The 18,477-nt window shown below is 31.0% G+C and overlaps 1 long non-coding RNA gene across 1 annotated transcript; it reads left to right on the top strand.

The window, feature by feature from the left end:
* Window positions 1-10,282: 10,282 nt before the first annotated feature.
* On the top strand, window positions 10,283-13,969 carry LOC146999244 (uncharacterized). The gene is made up of 3 exons (XR_015042148.1): window positions 10,283-10,629; window positions 12,057-12,092; window positions 12,660-13,969. It is a non-coding gene; the product is annotated as an uncharacterized LOC146999244 (long non-coding RNA).
* Window positions 13,970-18,477: the final 4,508 nt, after the last annotated feature.

Raw genomic sequence — 18,477 nt, 5'->3', positions numbered from 1 at the left:
TTTTTTATCCAAATATCTAAATATGGAAGTCTGAAATAATGCAATATATTTGTATGTATATAGAGTAAAATATTAGTAAATTCTACATAAGTATATTATTATTCTAAGATAATGTATTTAAAAATATTCAGTTTAATGCAAACATGTGAATCAATTTATACATATAAATTTTAAGTGTATGACTTCTGTTGGATGTTTTAAGTAAACAATAAAATAATTAACCTTTTTATCAACTTATCTTGCACATATATACATTATTACTTTTTTTCCCTATAAGAATAAACTTAACTAAAAATAAATAATACACAACATTTATTAAGGCAGACCATTTTTAGTACAGTAACAAATAATACAAGCAATATAATTTAATACTTTCAGTCGTCAGAGAATGAAGTGAGTTTTGTGAAGCTATTTAATGAACAAATCTGAAAACAATTTTTGATGGTTCTAAAATATAAGTTCTAAAAGAATTAAAATATGTACATGAGATAAATGCCGTTCTTTTTGTTTTAACCCTTTGAATAAATTTTAAACAATTTGATACTTTTTTTACTTCTTTTCAAAACCCTGAAATACATGAGAAACTGATTTCAGGACCAACACATTTCAAGAAATATTGCTAACTGCAATGAATCAGCACACATGTATGACTTCATCAGAACCATCAGAATGTCTTGTATTACCTTTATTTATTTATTTAAAGTTACTAATGGATTTATACATAGAAGAGCTGAGATTTCTAATACAGTTACCACACTGGCATTTTTAATGATCTTTTCACTAATGATTTGAAATCTCTATATATTTTTTTTATTATTATTCAAATGAAAAGTTTTTGTTCATTTGTTTCCAAACTAACAGCTATTTCCTTAGTTCAATTATTATTTTTTTAACTGGTTTGGCTGGTGAACTCCTATAAATTTTTAGTTTTCTTTTTTTTTTTTTTTTTTTTTTTTTTTTTTTTTTTTTTTTTGAATACATTAATTCTGTAATTTTTTGTTTTCAGTTTTTAATTTCTCTTTTGAAAAGTTTTCTGCAGTTTAACTTAATAGCCTTGAAACTTATGATCAACATTCAAAATCTAACTTCAATTTTAAATTTCAATGTTTACCTGGATTCATAACAAGTGTATTTATTATTTTTAAATTATTCAGACAACTTAAGATCTCTGTGTCTTACATCTTCATAATGGTAGAAAATTTCATTGTACAGCCTATGAACATTTTAGTTTTGTCATGTCATGCCATTTGTGAAATATTCCTTCTCTCTGCTTAATTTTATTCCGTATATAGAGATATTCAGTAAGTTTAAGCATAATAAATTTGTAGAAGATAAATGTCTAAAATTCCATTTTCAGTTTCCTATGCAGACTTAAATGCATTTAGTACAGCAATCAATTACACATTGAATTCCAATATAAAAATATTTTTATCACAGCCTTCAGATCATTCCTGAACATCATTCAAATCATCATCAGACTGCAGTATGAAATATACAAATACTTCTTCTGTTTTTGAAACAAAAAAGAAATCATTTGATGACAAGGTCTGGTGAACATTGTGCATAGGGTACAGTCAAAAGTCTTTAATCCGGACTCGTCGGGACTTCGGCGATTCCGGATTATCGATTTTTCCGGATTATAGATCATCAGTTTAAATCTGGTAAGATGGCATGCAGAAATTATAAAACTAAAAATATGAAACCGTAATTTATAAAATAATGAGCAATTATGATCTAAAGGGTATCCAAATTTACCAAAAAAGAAGCCTAATATTTATTTGTTTACTTTATTAAACATTTCTTTTAACGCGCGGATGCGTAAAGCATACCTTACTCATAGCCGAAATTAGAAAATTGCAACCAGAAAACTATGTGATTTGTATTCGTGATACTTATAATGACGAGGAATTTGATTTAAATCATATCAAAGACGGAGTACATCGAAATTAAATACTACATTTAGTAAGGAATTATAAGCCGACTAAAATAAAAACATCTGCCCTGAAGATAACGATAGTGTTGATAGTGCCCCCCCCGCGCAGAGCAGCGTGAAATTGATAAACAGATTTCGGAACGGTTAGATAAACAAAGGATATGCTTTTATTCATTTTTTGTAGCAATTCGTTTTTTGTTTGATGGACATCGAAACATACTTTCGTTTTCTAGATCCTTTGGGAGCTCCAGCATCGGAAATTCTATTTGACATAATCGAAAGTTCAAGCTTACTTTTAGAAAATTGCTCTTACAGTCTGCTAAAAATAATAAGCCGGATCCAATTTGAAGATTAAGGAACAACGCAATTATCAACATTAACTGAAATAGTTAATTAGATAATTTTAGCTTATACCGTCCGTCATACATTAAACGCGCACGTGAAAACGTATTCTGCACTTGCGCAGATGCATATGCGCAGTCGTAAATGTCTTGCGCACACGAGTAAAACGCCTATGCGCATGCGTCAATGCGGCGCATGCGCAGAAAGATTTTAGCTTCGAGGTCCGGATTATAGATCATTCCGGATTACGGGTGTCCGAATTAACGACTTTTGACTGTATAAGCTAAAATTATCATTCCTGGAACAGCAATCTGGCAAATTTTAGTCTTGTGTGCTGCAGCGTTTCTATGCAAAGCGGAATTTTACTGCTGAGTTTGCTACACAGTTTTATAGTTAATAGGAATTGTATTGTATTATTACGTCAAAAAAGATGTGAGAACTATCTGTCTAAGAGAAGATATGCCTTTTCAAAGGAACAATATAAGGGAAACTGGCTCTGATTCACTTTATACATGAGGAAAACAGCAAAATCTCCTCTGCAGCCAGTCTATTCGTCAAGCTTAAACTCTGAGCGAATTACTAGCATTCAGCGGATTTACCTCTCGGCCTCTGGTGGGCCTTGTACAAGTTGAGTCAACAGGTTAGCGTAATAAACACCTTTTATCATGATATTATGTGACCTATAATCTATAAGCAATGCTCTTCATAAAAAATGGATTCTGAACTTAGCTAGTATATGTGATCTATGCTCTAGTCTCTTGTTTTGAGATCTGCTCATCAAAACAGAGCAACAGGTCAATTAAAGAAGGATATGCATGCAGTGCAATCATCTTCAGTACAATCTCAAGTCATAGTCACGTCTTTAATCCACCTAAAATTCAGTCCCAGTAGTTTTCACTCTTTGAGCAAAAGTATAATTCCAGTTGGAGTCTAAATTAAGATGAGTTCCGGTATTTCAATTTTCTACTGAACTATTTTCATTAATTAAATTGAATTATCTAATTTTATTTATTAATTTACATTTTATTTTTATTTTTTTCTTTATTTTTATCTTTGCTGACGACCTTTCATAGTCCTTCTTCTTTTAGAAATTAAGTTCTGCCCACAATGCATTGAGGCATAAAATTGAACAGGCACTCGTATAATCCTATGGCAAACATACCACACTTGCTAGATAATGTGTTTCACATTGAGGACATCGAAGCAACTGAGCCTAAGTAGGCCAGATAGAGCTTAAGTCACATTATTTTGATCACGGCAAAGCACGCAAGGGCTTTCTGCCTAAAAACAGGGATGCTTTTGTGGAGCACTTTTTAAAGGTTCGATCTGGTTTGTTTGATTTTAGAAAAGCACTTGAGGGCTTTTTGTCTAAGAAGAGCAAAGATTCTTGATGGCTTCATGATGGACGTTTCGAAGAAAACTAGCTGGCATTCACATTGCACAAAAGAAAACATCAAAAACTCCCATGCGACCAGCCCGTTCGCTGGAATTTCAAACCAGTCGAACTAACAGTATTCACCAAACCAATTTTACTGGTAGATTTATGCTCAATAGGGGAGATATTTGTGGAGCAGGTAGGTCGTGTAAGTGTCAGTAAATGACGTAGCCAGTCTTGGGCAATAAGCTATGAGTGGCGTTCATTATCCTACTGACATATCGTACTTGGATTCTTTGTCAGGTATTGGTGTATATTGGTAGAGACAGACAGATTTTCACATGTTAAGTTTCATGTGAAGCAGTAATTAGAATGGTGCAAAGCATAATATAACATCGTCAACGTATTAGACAATGAGAAATGTGACAACACTGACTAAGAAAGGAATGCAAAGGATACAAAAGCAGATTCGAAGTACATCTGTATTCTGCTCTAATCAAAAGGTTAAGGCTCATATGATAAGGGTAACACAAATGCAATTATCACTAGGGGATATAATCCTACTTAATTGTGATCCAGTCTCTCTACTGTATATTCATGCTCTGTACGAGATCGTCCACGAATTTCTGAGAAATTATGTTCAATTCTTCTTGCAGGGCTGATTACAGCTATGAAAGCACTGAAAGGCACTGGCGACGGGCTGTCAAAAGTCCCTAGACCATACACCATATATTAAGCTAGAGCCTTCAGAATTAAGCGTCAGCCTTCAGAATGCTTACGCTAAGACAGGTGCTATATCTTCACTCCTTAACAAGCTAGCGACAGTTTGTATACCATGAGGTGTAGCACTATTGTTCGCGAAGAATCTTGGAAAAGATGCAAGTAAGGAGAAGAACATTAGCGCAACCGCAGTCAGTAGTGAATTAATCTTCTTCAGATGTATGGAGCTTCATATAGCAACCGAGCATTTCACTTACACAAACGAAAATGTGAGCACTTGCAAACTGTTTCCTTTCGATGATGTTAGAGGGAAGGCTGCGTAATCTCTGCTTTATCTGGATATTTAGACGTCCAGAATGGCTAGATAATCTAAATATCGGAAGATTAAAGCTAATTGTAAGATTAAAGCTGTTATCTTATTCTTGAACCTGGATGATAATCCCTGATACAATATTGCAGCGGCTGCTCTATTGTACTAGAAACTGGATGAGACCCCCAGCCCCTGTTTAGTCTTGCCAGCGACTGCTGCTATCATCCTTAAAACTCAACTCCATTGCTGAGATACTCAGTGGCGTAGCGAGGGGGGCTAAAGGGTACAGAAAGAGGCGCAGCCCCCCATCCACCTAATCGATTTGATTTTATGACTTTTCCAGGGGGGGGCGCCAAGTTAAAATCCACATAATAAAATACGCCCATTAGGATACAACCTAATGGACCTTAACGGCACAATAATAATTAAAATAAATAGAATGGTTAGAAACTAACTAAACAAAAGGACAAAACACAAGACACAGACCATGCTCTATCATAAAAACACTAAACACATGTTAAATCAAAATTCCGACATTAACACGATTATTATTAATAAAATTCATTAATTCCCTAGCAAATTCAAATTCAGTGTTTTTTCCAGTAAATGTATTAATATGTCCAAACTTTTGTCTTATATCATAAGTTAAATCACATTCATTTACAAAATGTTTAACTGAACCCGTAACTCCACAATTATAACATAACTCATTTTCTTGTAGACCGAATCTCTTTAGGTACTCAGGGAAGCGTCCATGTCCTGTGATAATTTGATTAAGATCCAGGCAGCATGGAATACATTTATTATATGTAGGGATCAAATTATAACTGTAATCCTTTTTTCTATCAGACTCATTCCAATCCTTTTTCCACATATCAATATAAAATTGTTTTATTTTATTTACAAGAATTCTTCTGGATGGTTGGACAATGGAACACTCCCCGGATTCGCCCAAAACTGCCTCCTTGGCCAACACATCGGCCCTTTCGTTACCCAAAATCCCAACATGGGACTTAACCCATTTAAATTTCACAACATGAATTTTGGTGATTTCTTCATAGAGACATTTAATATCAACAATTAATGAGTTTTTACATTCGTAATTTTTTAAGGCCTGGAGACCAGACAGACAATCACTATAAATTGATATTTTATAATGTATAAATAAGTTATCCCTTATCCATCTCAAAGCATAAAAAATAGCTGTCAATTCTGCCTGGAACACTGAATTAAAATTTTCCAATTTAATTTTATCATTGTAAATTTCAGTACCATAGTAATATACAACATAAGAAAAACCTATCTTACCATCGATTCCAGAACCATCTGTAAAAATGTCAATTTCACCAAATTCAACAAAATGAAATTCATAATCAATAATAACTCTTTTAGCAGGGTGTATACAATAAGGATCCAAGTTATAAAAAGCAGTACAACAAGCAAAAAATTCCTCATAATGAATAAAATCAATCTTATTAGTAGATAATAAAAATTTATCGTGATAATACCTATAAAATATAGAAAGAGGCGGTGTGCCGGCCAAGATGCAGAGAATTTCGGATGGAGTAGTTTTGAAACACCTAGTCAGTGACAGAAGCCAGGGCCGCTGAATTGTTATTAACTTATTCCTTATTCTTTGGAGTTCCGCCGCCCTAGAGCCCCAACTACCTATTCCATACATTATTACAGGTATGATAACAGCATTATAAATCATTCTTAGTATATTTCTTTTAGTAATCAATATTTTTTTTTTGGAAAATTTCTTTTATAAAATAATAAAATTGCATCAGATTTCTTCTGAATTTCTTTAAAATGAATTTCGAAATTTAATTTATCATCTATAATTACACCCAAATATTTCATGTGATCTACTCTTTTCAACAGGGTACCATAAAATCTTAGCCTGGGTGGTCTAGTATTTTTGCCGGCCTTAGGGAAAAACATATATGAAGTCTTTCGCAAATTAAAAATCAACTTCTCATCCTCAGCCCAGTTCTTTAGAATATCACTCACCAGTTGAAAACGCTGTTCTAATTTTTCTAAAGATACATCATATATTACATATAAAATATCGTCTGCATAGCAGATCACATTTACGTATTCAGGAAGAGAAACATTTAATAACTTAAAAATAACGGCGCTCCAGAGCAGCGGAGCACTAGGCGAGCCCTGAGGGCATCCTTTATACACATTTTTAAAAATTTTAAAATCAGCATCATAAGAAAATACAACCTTTCTGTTATTAAAATAATTACACAAATTGCAAAAATATTTTTAGGTATTTTAAAATTCTCAAGGGTGGAGAGCAATGAATTCCATATAACAGAATCAAAAGCCTTTGAAACGTCGAAAGAAACAATTATCACATGAAAATCTTTCTTCTTTTGAACTATAGTGTTTGTTAAATCATAAAGTGCATCATTTGTTGACCTTCCCGAAACAAAACCGAACTGTCTATTTGAAATAAAATTATTCTCCAAGAAAAAATGATATAACCTATTGGTAAGCAATTTGTCCAGAACTTTTCCAAAGAATTTCAATAAACAAATAGGTCCAACTGCCTGGTCACCCTTTGGAATGAATATTACTCTTGAGATCTTCCACACTCCCGGAAAAATCGACAAACTAAAACATTTATTATAAAGTAGAACGAAAAATTTCTCAAAATTTTTAAATAAACATTTAACCATAACAGCATGTATACAGTCAATTCCAGGAGCACTTTTATTTCTCAATTTTCCCACAACATAACGAATCTCATCTATAGAAAATAAAACATCATCAGCACCACAGTTTGGAGATGTTAAAAGTTCATCTTTAACAATACCATCCTCAGGATTTCCACAATCAAAGTTTTCCATAAAATAATCCCTAATAACATCAGAAAATTCATCAGTACTCTGCTCATCTTTCCTTATAATCATTTGGGAAGGTCTAGATTTACGTGTTGCTGATCGAAAGTAGCAATCATAGTAGTCTTTATTATCCAAAAAATGCTTCATCTTATATTCATATTTTGTCTTTTTAATCTTTTTTCGATAGAGAGCTATTTCCTTTTTATATAATATTTTTCTTTCTCTTCGAGTGTCTTCATCAATTTGTCTAACTTGATAATGTTTTCTTAAAGCCCTTATTCTTCGTTTACATCTCTGTAAATCAGCGTTCCACCAATATGTCATCTCTACTTTCCTTTTACGTAAAATTAGATGTTTCTTAGCATTCTTTACTATTAAGTTTTCAAATTCTTCAACAAATTCATCAAGGATAACAGGATCATAAATTCCATCCAATCTTTTTCTCATCTGATCTATATTTGGTTTTAGTTTTCTGCAAAATTTATTCAGTCTATAAATATTCTTTGTGAACACAATATTTTTATAATATATTGGCTGGACATCACAGATTTCAAAAGAGACATGCCGGTGATAGCTTAAACTTTCCTCTTCATAAATCTTCAGTTCGGTATTAAATGTCGATAATGAGGAAGAACCTAGGATTAAATCTGTCCAACCCTCCCCAACAGCAGATACAAAAGTTGGTAAAGAGTCCATTTGATTAAATAAAATCATATCATTCTGTATTATAAAATCCATAGTTAAAGATCCCCGATTATCAACTATTCTTTCCCCCCAGTTAAAATTTTTGGAATTAAAATCACCAATAATAATAAAATACTTATACATTTCCAAAACCTGTTCCAACCTTGTTAAATGTAAATGTAAATTTTCTGCAGGAAAAAAATAAACGGACACAATTCCTAAAACAAATTGATCCATCCTTAAAGAAATGGCTATAATTTCATTCATTTTACAATCGACAATAAATTCACTTTCATCATTTGTGACAATAATGGCTGATCTGCCTTTCTCATCATATACCGCTCTCCACCCTTTATTTAAATATGGCATCTTATCATTTATAAAATAAGGCTCTTGCACTGTAATCAAATCAAAATTTTTATCTAAAATATTTTCAACTGCGGCCAACTGGCAAGCTGCCACCGCACAGTGATTCAGATTAATATTTAATATTTTCATATCCAAGGGAATAATAAAAATAAAACAATTACAAATATAAAATTACATGCCATAAGAACAGCTAAAGCAGTTAAAATAATGACAAGCACAGAAAAAACAGCCCAATCGCAGTTATAATTAATTAAAATCCAAAACAATACTATTCCAATATACGCAAATGTTCAGAAATAAATTTAATCTCACGCTTATAAAGTTCACAATCCTTTGCCAAAACATGATGATTCACATCAAAACGAGTACCATATTTCAAATTCGAATCCTTACAGTTAGCACATATTTCCTTTTCTTTAATACAATTTCTAACTACATGAGATTCTGAACACTTGATACAAGTAACATCATTTTTACAATGTTTAGTGGTGTGTCCAAATTTGAAGCAACGTAAACATCTCTTTGGCCTAAGATAAAGTTTTGCTACATAGGCCTACCATCCAACACGAACTCTGTTATCCTCTAAAATTGAGGATTGACACTGGGGATCCACACGAAAAACTCTATGAGTAACTTCACTTGGTTCTTTACATTTTATCCTAAATAATGGACGCACACAGTCGCCAGAACAACCACACTCACTCCTCATTTTATCAGCAATTTCATCATCTTCTACATAGTTGCACACATTATATACAATAAGTTTTGGCTGTATAAATCTTTTTTTCTGTGTATACAACTTATCTTTTAAATTTTCTTTAGAATCAATAACATTTTGAACCATATCAACTTGTTTACTCTCTTTAAATCTCATAACTAAATCACCGTTTCTTTTAACAAAAGAACTCATAATCTGTGCATCCATATCATCAGGTTTTACATTCACAATTAATTCATCATAGACATCAAGTCCAGGCATCGCTGGTCTAACAACTAATTCATTTTCTTTCCAATTCTTATTATCCATAAATCTATTCTTTTTATTCTCTTGTTTATGTCGATTTTCCCGAAGAGTACTTTTAATCTCATCGATGCCCTGTTTAATGTCCAATAAAACATCCGTTTTCGAATGTATAAAATTATCTTCAATACTTCTTAAATTCTGTGCAACAAGTAATTCAACAGCTTTGTCGATTCCCCCTGCCAATCCTTCAGTAATCTCACGTGAGACCCTTCTAACTTTTAATTTATCAACAAATTCATAGAGGGCCCTAAGAGCAGAAAGGACGCTTCCCAATTTCTCATCATCATTTAATTTTTCATTATCACAATCCATCTTTTCTTTCGTTATATCAGAACCATCCAATATTTCACTATCAACACCTGTAAATTCTTTCTCAACATCATTTTTCAGTCGACTCATTATAACAAAACAAATAAATATCAAGATTACAATACTGCGACAGGGCTGTATATAAAATATTCAGAATTAAAACATATTTACAGTAAATATATTTAAAAACAATATAAATCACAAAAATGGTCTGTATCACACAAAATTCAAGTTTGCAATCTTTTAAAATTCACAAAACTGCAGAAAAAACATTAAATTTTAAAATATAAATGTTCTGCGCAAAATAAGGGGCGAATTCAAATGCAACGCTCTGATAAATTGCAAATGTTAGCTCGCAAGAGGCGTTCCTGCTATCGGCTGCTAAAGTCGAATTCAAGTGCAACGCTTTACCGCTCTGGTAACTGATGACGTCAAAATTGCAATGGGGAGCTGGTTTGCTCTCGTGCCAGGAGAGCTTGTCCGATAAACTACATCAATATCCAATGAGACTGCGTGTCGATGTAAACAAAAAACATCAGTTCCCATAATTCCTCTGAGCTTATGGTCAAGTGTTTACTGCGTTGTAGTGTGGTGTAACGAAGTGTTCCAGACCTGAAAACGAAGGAAATATGCAGACATGTAATGTAATGTGTACAACTTTATTTACTTTATCTTATAGATTCCCTCCAAAGTAATCTAGAGCAACAGGTGTGTGTAAAATATATTTTACTTTTCAGACAAAAATACTTGCTTTTTCAAATATAAACCACATTTTTTTTCCATTTTCAAATTACAGCATTTGGTTTTAATTCTTCTAATAGTAAGTTTAATTTAAAATTCAAATTTGTGTTATATTTTTATTGTTTAATGCAGATGCATGATTCTTCAGTGACAGTAGGCATGTTTACCATATGAAAATTAACTAGTTCTTGAATTATATAGTAATTAATAAGCCCATCTATCTACAAGCAGATAAGCCTGCTGAACACCGCTATCCCAGTCTCTTTTTAAATCCAGGTGAAAAAGCTGACTGCATGAGTGTTTTCTTCATTTTTTGAATGTATTATGCTTTGTGTTCTGCTCATTATATTGTGCATTTACAGTGCACTTTCTGCTTCTTAAGTGAAAGTTTGGACCCATTCTCATTTGATATCAGTTATATTCAGATTTATTTATTTCATAAAATTTCAAAAAACAATTTTTGGCTATTAAAAGCTACAAGTGCAGAAACAAAAGCTTAATATCTTTACTGTAACTGTGTCATGCTTCTCTGCTGATAATGAAAGTCGTCTTTTAATAAGATTTCTTTCATTGCATATATTAATTATATCTTTTACCATACTGGTTGCCATCTTTGATTGTGCATTCTTCAATATTTTTTGGTACTTACGTATTAACACAAACACCTGTATCAGTTTGATGGTCTTTATAAATGAAAAGAGAAAAATACTTATCAGGAGAAGTACGTTGTTTTTGCAGCTTGCTTTTAGCATAACCAAACTATCAATATTTATCTAAGTTGGCAAAATGTTATCAACATATCAAAGGAAAAAACATTTAACAAATTTTAAAATACTAATTTGAATTATTAAATAAAAATTATATGATAGTTTAAAAAAAATACATTTTCCACAAATTTTTTTGTCTAAATTTTGAGCACTTGTGCCAAGTGATCTGTTTTCACTTAAAAAAAAAAAAAAAAAAAATCAGAGAATTACATAAACTTGATACTGCATGCCTTCTCTATGTACCAAATTCATCTCATAGTTGTTTCCATTAGAAATTTTTGTACTAAAATGTTCTATTCCTGCAGAACTTTTAACACAGCTTCGTCTTTTGATGGTAAGCTCCACAAGCAGTATTTTAAATCTGAAATTAATCTAAAACAACTATTCGTATCTAAAATCCATTGGAACTTGAAATACAACATAAGAAACACATATGAAAATGGTGACATTGTTTGAATGAAAAATTGTTATGAGCATGTTACCTGAAAAATTTTGATACATAATCATTGCCAGAGTTTGGCACATTTTTGAAAATTTGGTAACTTTTATTAAGGTGGTTTCAATAATATGCAAATATCTTTTATTCTTATGATTGCTTCATTGTATACTTTTTTCCTTTCCCTACAGTGCAACACAATACCACAAGTTTTCCAGCCAAATGCGGTATGCATTTCAAGTTTCTATACATTTATATAAATTTTAAGAGAGTAAAATATTGACAAAAACTGCATTAAGTTTTCAACTCTTGTTTTGTTTTTCATTAAAAATTTGCTATCATTATGAATAATTCATTTTTTTTAATGTAAATGTTTTTAAGTATTTGTAGGATAAAGGCAAATTACATTTATTCATTCTTTCTTTGATATAATACATGTAGCTCTTTACCTGAAATCAATGTTTGTCAAATTATTATGCATAAATTACAAGTATGCATGTTTCTCTTAAGTCAGTTATGTTTCAGGAACTATCTTTAATGAATTGTATAGAAAATTGTGGACGAGGTGTTAGGTGTACAGGAACGTGGTATATTATAAACATGTATAGTATCTCATAGTATATAAACTCGTAACTTTGATTATGCAGTATGCTTTGTATATTATTTCTGAAAGCATGTATATTTCAATCAAGATTGTTGAGTAAACTTTTCTTGCTTTATGCTATCTCTGAAAGCATATATATTTCAGTCAAGATTGTTGAGCTTATTTTATGCTTTTTTCTTTTTTACATTAGAAAATTCCACACCTTTATCACGAGGAAATCTGCAATGGCATTTAGGAATGACAAGTTTGTATCTATTACATAAAATCTAATGTTTTCTGGATTCTTCTTTTCCTTTTCCTCCCAACAGAAAAACTTTAATGGTATAAATCAGCGGTTTTCAACCTTTTGACTGTAGTGTACCATCTAAGCAAAAACTGAAAAACATTAATACCACCACTAATTTTACAATTCCTCAATATTTATTTTTCAATTCCTCAATAGAAATATAATATATATATATTTATATTGCCATTTGCACACTCTTTGTATTAAATATGTACACATAAAAAACTATTAGATTAAAAACTGATGATTACTTATCAAAATTAAATTAAATTAAATTAATTATTCACTTGATTATCAAAATTTCAGTTATAATACTTTAATATTTAATTTCTTTATGTCTGCTCTTATTTCATTTAATGGTAAATTAGGATCCACTTTTTATTTTGGTGAGTATTTATATTTCAAATTTAACATGGAAAAAATCATTTTTCACACAAACAGATTGTGCGAAAAGACAATACAAATTTGATAGCTTTATTTACTTTAAATTCTTTTTTTCGGTTCAGCCAAAAGTTAACAAGTGTGTCATTTTCCAAATCTTCAAGTCAATTTCGATCAAAGGAAATTTCTATTAACTATTCTTTTCTTTATGAGATTTTTGAATTTTGTAGTTAAAAATATTTTGTTTCTTTGCATACCACCGGCTGAGAACCGCTGGTATAAATTAATTATAACAGATGTAAATTAATATTTCTCATACAAAAGAGTTATTTCAATTCTTTATTGTGAACATTATATACAGAGTATGTCTTTTATTAACAACAAGATTTTAAGAATTTAAAATAATTATCATTAAATCCTCTTGATCTATAAACAGTCTTAAAAATTATAAAGGGAAAAAAAATTGAAAGTTAAAGAAATCAATATTATGAATTGTTCCTTTTTAGAGAAGTTTCATTGTTTAATTAATTATAAAAAGTTTTTTACATTATGAAATATAAAAATTAAGAATATTTGAATTTGAATGAATATTTTAAAATTTTCCCTCAGATAGAAGCTCAACTATTCGAAGCAGGAGACCGAAGAGAAAAAAGGAAGAGAGATGATATTACAGCTGCAGAAAAGGAAATAATTGAAACGCAGAAGAATATATTAATGTACTGTGTGAAATATGTGACTTGTATAAGCAATCAGTTGCAAATCAGTCTGCTGTCATAGAAAATCAAAATATAATTATTAATTTATTAAAAAAATAAATCGTGCATTTCAAATATTACAGTGTTTTCATTCTTTTATGTATTTCTGCAGTGTGGGATTCATATTTTAATTGTAAAATTTACTACTTTCTTAATTTTATAAAATTTTGTGATTATAAAAATTATTTAAAAGAAATTCACAGATCCATTATATGACATAAACATTATAATAATTCTAATACCACTATTATAAGTCTCGTGAAAATATTTATGCGTTTTACACAGCAATTATCTTTTTCCTGGAGGAAAATGGGAATAAGACCTGTAAGAATCTTTAGTCAATGTATTACAAATTTTAATTTTCAGATATAACACGAAATGAATTAAATTGTTTTTCAATTATGTTAATAAGTTATATGAATGAGATGTGGTATTAAAAATTTCATTTCTTTTTATCATTGAAGAAATAACATTCGATATCCTACAGCTCCATAACAATGGCAGATAAAATTGACATTCTAATTTCGAAGTTCTAAAAATACAGAGATGACAACTATTAAAGTATGGCTAATGTCTAGTTTACAATAACAATGTTGAGTCGCGTACTAAAAATTAAGTGAATCAAACTGTATTTATTTTCCCCCTTCTCTTTTTTTTTTTGGCTGAAAAACAATTTATTATACACTCATGATTTTACTTAAATGTATTTCTTTTAATGGCAAACCCACTGAGGGAAGTATGCAGTAAGTTATTATAGTGAATGCGTAATGATGATATAAATCTAAATTCAGCAAACAATCTTTCCCTTACTTTAATGTTTTAAAATCTAGAATTAAAAGAAAAATGTATGTTCTTTAAATAATACAAGAGGATATGGAGGCATAAATCATAGGCTGTTTGTTCTTTACATATTATGCTAATCAGGAATTGGAGCAAAACCCTGCTTAATCGAAGAATACGCTCACAGGAATGGTGGAGGAAAACTGAACTGTCCAATATTTGTTTTGCCCACCCCCAAGAAGACATAAACAGTATAGAGTAAAAATAATACATAAACAGTATAGAGTGAAATAACTGTTTTAATTTATACTATAATAAATAAGCATGAAGTTCTTATGCTATTAAGTGTGTATTGTCACATGGAAATTTTCTATCTTGTGCCACGGAAGGGGACGAAAGGGAAACATTTGACTTTTTGGAAGAAACTGAATTTTGGTGCAGTAAATCTTATTGCTAAGTTTAAGATAAATTAAGTGCAATGCTAATTTATAGTGACTTACTATTGTAAATCATGACTGGCATACCAACACTAAAATATATATATATCAAGCCTATTAAGTTATTTCTGGTAGTCAAGAGTTTTTAAACATAAATGATGGAAACAAGAAATTCAGAGGGAAGAACAATAATGATAAAAGTTGTCAGTATGCATTTGAAACCAGGACTAATAAAATTATTTAGGATTATTATTATCAATTAAAATCATTTAGGGTTGTGCATTTAGTTACAGGTTTAAATATAAACCATGGCTTGTGGGTCCCCAAGAATATATTATGAAAGTAATTTTTTTCATAATATATTCTTTATTATCCATGAAGGGGGTTTCACCTTTGCCAGAAGTTCATTGTTGCCCACTTTGGGTTTTTATTATCGAGTTTCAAAATTTAAAGATAATTCATTGTGCAATGCACTGACTGAAAACTTTCTGAAGGTACCAACTCATCATCTTCAAACACATCGATCTCAGGATTTTCAACACAATACCTTAAGCATATATTATGTAAAATGGCCACCAGATATGACCATTTTACATATTTTGCTTTGTGAATACAATAGTGTTCCACCAGTATCGTGCAGTACCCTAAATCTTGATTTGATCTCTATAGCTGCACGAACTTTTCTGTGCTTCTCATTATAGAGATATTCCCGTGATAAAATGGGAATATAATCCACTATCTCCCAAAGATATGCACGATGCGACAAAATACTATCTAGATTTTGTTTCAGTCCACTCCATATAAATGCATCATGAGTATTGCCTGGCCATTGTCCTATAGCATAGAGAACCCTCAGACCAGCATTCCATACCTAGAAAAACATAAATCCTCAGTCAAAAGAAAGTTTCATCTGAAATTTTAATACACAGATTTTTAACATTAAATATAGTTGATATATTAATAAATCAGTCTTTTTAAGGAGTTTACTTTCCATTTTTAACAAAAATATGTCACTGTTTTTTCATTATTAAAAAATATGCAATAAAACGTTAAAACAGACTGATGTATGGTTTGTTGTAACTGCTGTATACAAATGTCTGGCTCAGAATTCCACAGCAGTAATTAGCACAACTTTCATGGTTGATGGTATAATATGGAGGTACCAAAAATTAGTATTATCACAGTAACTGCAAGATGGCTTATATTTCTAAAACTCAGTTAACACATTTCTTGCAGAAAGAAAATATTATCCAGTTTCATACTTAAATCAAGGTCACTGAAATGTGGTAAAAGCAATCTGCTTAAGAAAACAGATGCCCCTGTAGAGGACTTTCTATGGAAAACTGGCTTTCATTCCCATTATACATGGGCAAAACCAATGTCATGTAATATAATAATCTATTAGTACAGTAAATAAATTTAATTTCTTTGTATTTATTTATGTCATGCTGCTTTTCGTGTAATTTAGTATGATAACCTTATAAGTTTATTTAATTCTGATCATGGTCTACGGAAGTAAGGTAAGTCACCTGTTATCGAGAATATCTAGTTATGTGAAAGTCTGCAATAACTTTTCATATCATAAGAGATTTACGAATGTGTGTATAACTTACATGTGTAGTTATTATGCAAGATCTATAGAAAGTATCCAAAATTACCATGACATTAATCACACTGTACGAACAGGCAATACATTATACATTAGGAGAAAATTAACTAATATTTTGGGGGATGAAATACTATTTTACACATGGGAACTGTTTAAACAGCTGAGAAAAATTCATGCTTTTTCCCCCTACAGTTACAGAATATATATATATTGTTTCATAAGAATAAAAAGTAAAGTTAAATTTAAATAATTCTCATACGCCATTGCTGCAAAGAATGAAATTTGAATTTAACAAATATTCTCTATTCATATAAAGTTAATTTAAATTATGAAATTTTAATTGCATACATATCAAAGATTAATTATTGCTGCAAACTAATTTACTATATCACTGAAATTCTGAGAGCATATGTAAATTAAATGCACGTATCTAAAACCATGAAAAAATATATAATATTCCAAAAAACTAATCCCAAATATATACATATATATATCTCAAACACAGGCATATGCATAATTTCTGTTAGAAAAACAATTTCTCCGAGATTACGTTTTAGAGTAATTAAAACAATAAATTAATGGTGATATTATTACTGCATTCCAAAATTCGCAGTAATTAACGATTTCGATCATTACTACGAAAAAAAAAGGGATGAAAAAGAAAGAATCCTGATACAATAACATTAAAAATTTGTGTGTTAACGTATAAAAATATATAATATTCTCAAATAGGTCATTTAAGCATAGTCTTTGATTCGGAAACATTTCCAGAAGTATTTCAGTTTTCATAATCTGAAGTAAAAACAAACCTGCTTTTGCAGAGAATATCCATTGGCAGTTGCCTTCAGAAAAGGTTTCAATTCATTGAAGCAAACCGATTTAATCTGAATCAACTGATGAACTCACGCTCCGACATTTCAAAAGCATTACGACTGTCTCTTAAATGCCAAGAAATTCGATCAGCATTTCTCCGATTTCTTAAACGTCTGAGCAAAATCACTTCAGCCATCTTGTTTACAGTCACTGTTAAGAGTTTGCGGCAGGTCAGGAGTAGCCGCAAAATTCCTCTATGGTAGTGACGTATTTTCAGTTGGCGTGTCCGAAAAGCGTTGCACTTGAATTCGGTTTTGCAATGCAAGTGCGATTACCATGACAAGCGTTGCACTTGAATTCGCCCCTAAATAAATCGACCAACGTGCCAAAAGTTACATTCAATAATGCACCAAAAGCTCGATCAGTTATTCCTGGTAATATTCATAAACTCAGATCAAGTTTTTATCAATTGGCCAAAAGTCTTAAGTAGGAAGTGCAAAACAGGAAGCCCTCAAAGGTGGGACACGTTATTAACCGGACCTCTTCTCGCTCCTCCCACTAAATGGCACCCTCTCATTGGTTATAATGAATGTCAATCACGCATGACGTTCAGATGAAGAGTTTTGTCTCCGGGTTACTAGAAGAAGGACTTTATGTTTGTCATAGTAATGAAGAGCAACTGAAATATCGCTAATTTGTCGTGATTTGGGGATTTTCACGCATTTTCTTTGTTCTTTACTGAAATTTTTTGTTCTTTGTTGTTCGTATGCAGACAGAAATTTTCCATAAGCTAATCACTAATTTTAACGCTTGAACATATTAAACGCTATTTTATAAGGAGAAGCATTTACAGTATACTCTGAAATATTTCTTAATCACTTAATACTATAACAATAATTCGTATCACTGAAATAATTGTTCAGTATTTCCTGAATTAAGTTTTTATC

This window comes from Stegodyphus dumicola, chromosome 1, assembly GCF_044657685.1.
Source record: "Stegodyphus dumicola isolate Sdum_Otavi_A_Nest chromosome 1, ASM4465768v1".
Taxonomy (NCBI): Eukaryota; Metazoa; Arthropoda; class Arachnida; order Araneae; family Eresidae; genus Stegodyphus; species Stegodyphus dumicola.
This window is presented reverse-complemented; position numbering and strand designations above follow the sequence as displayed.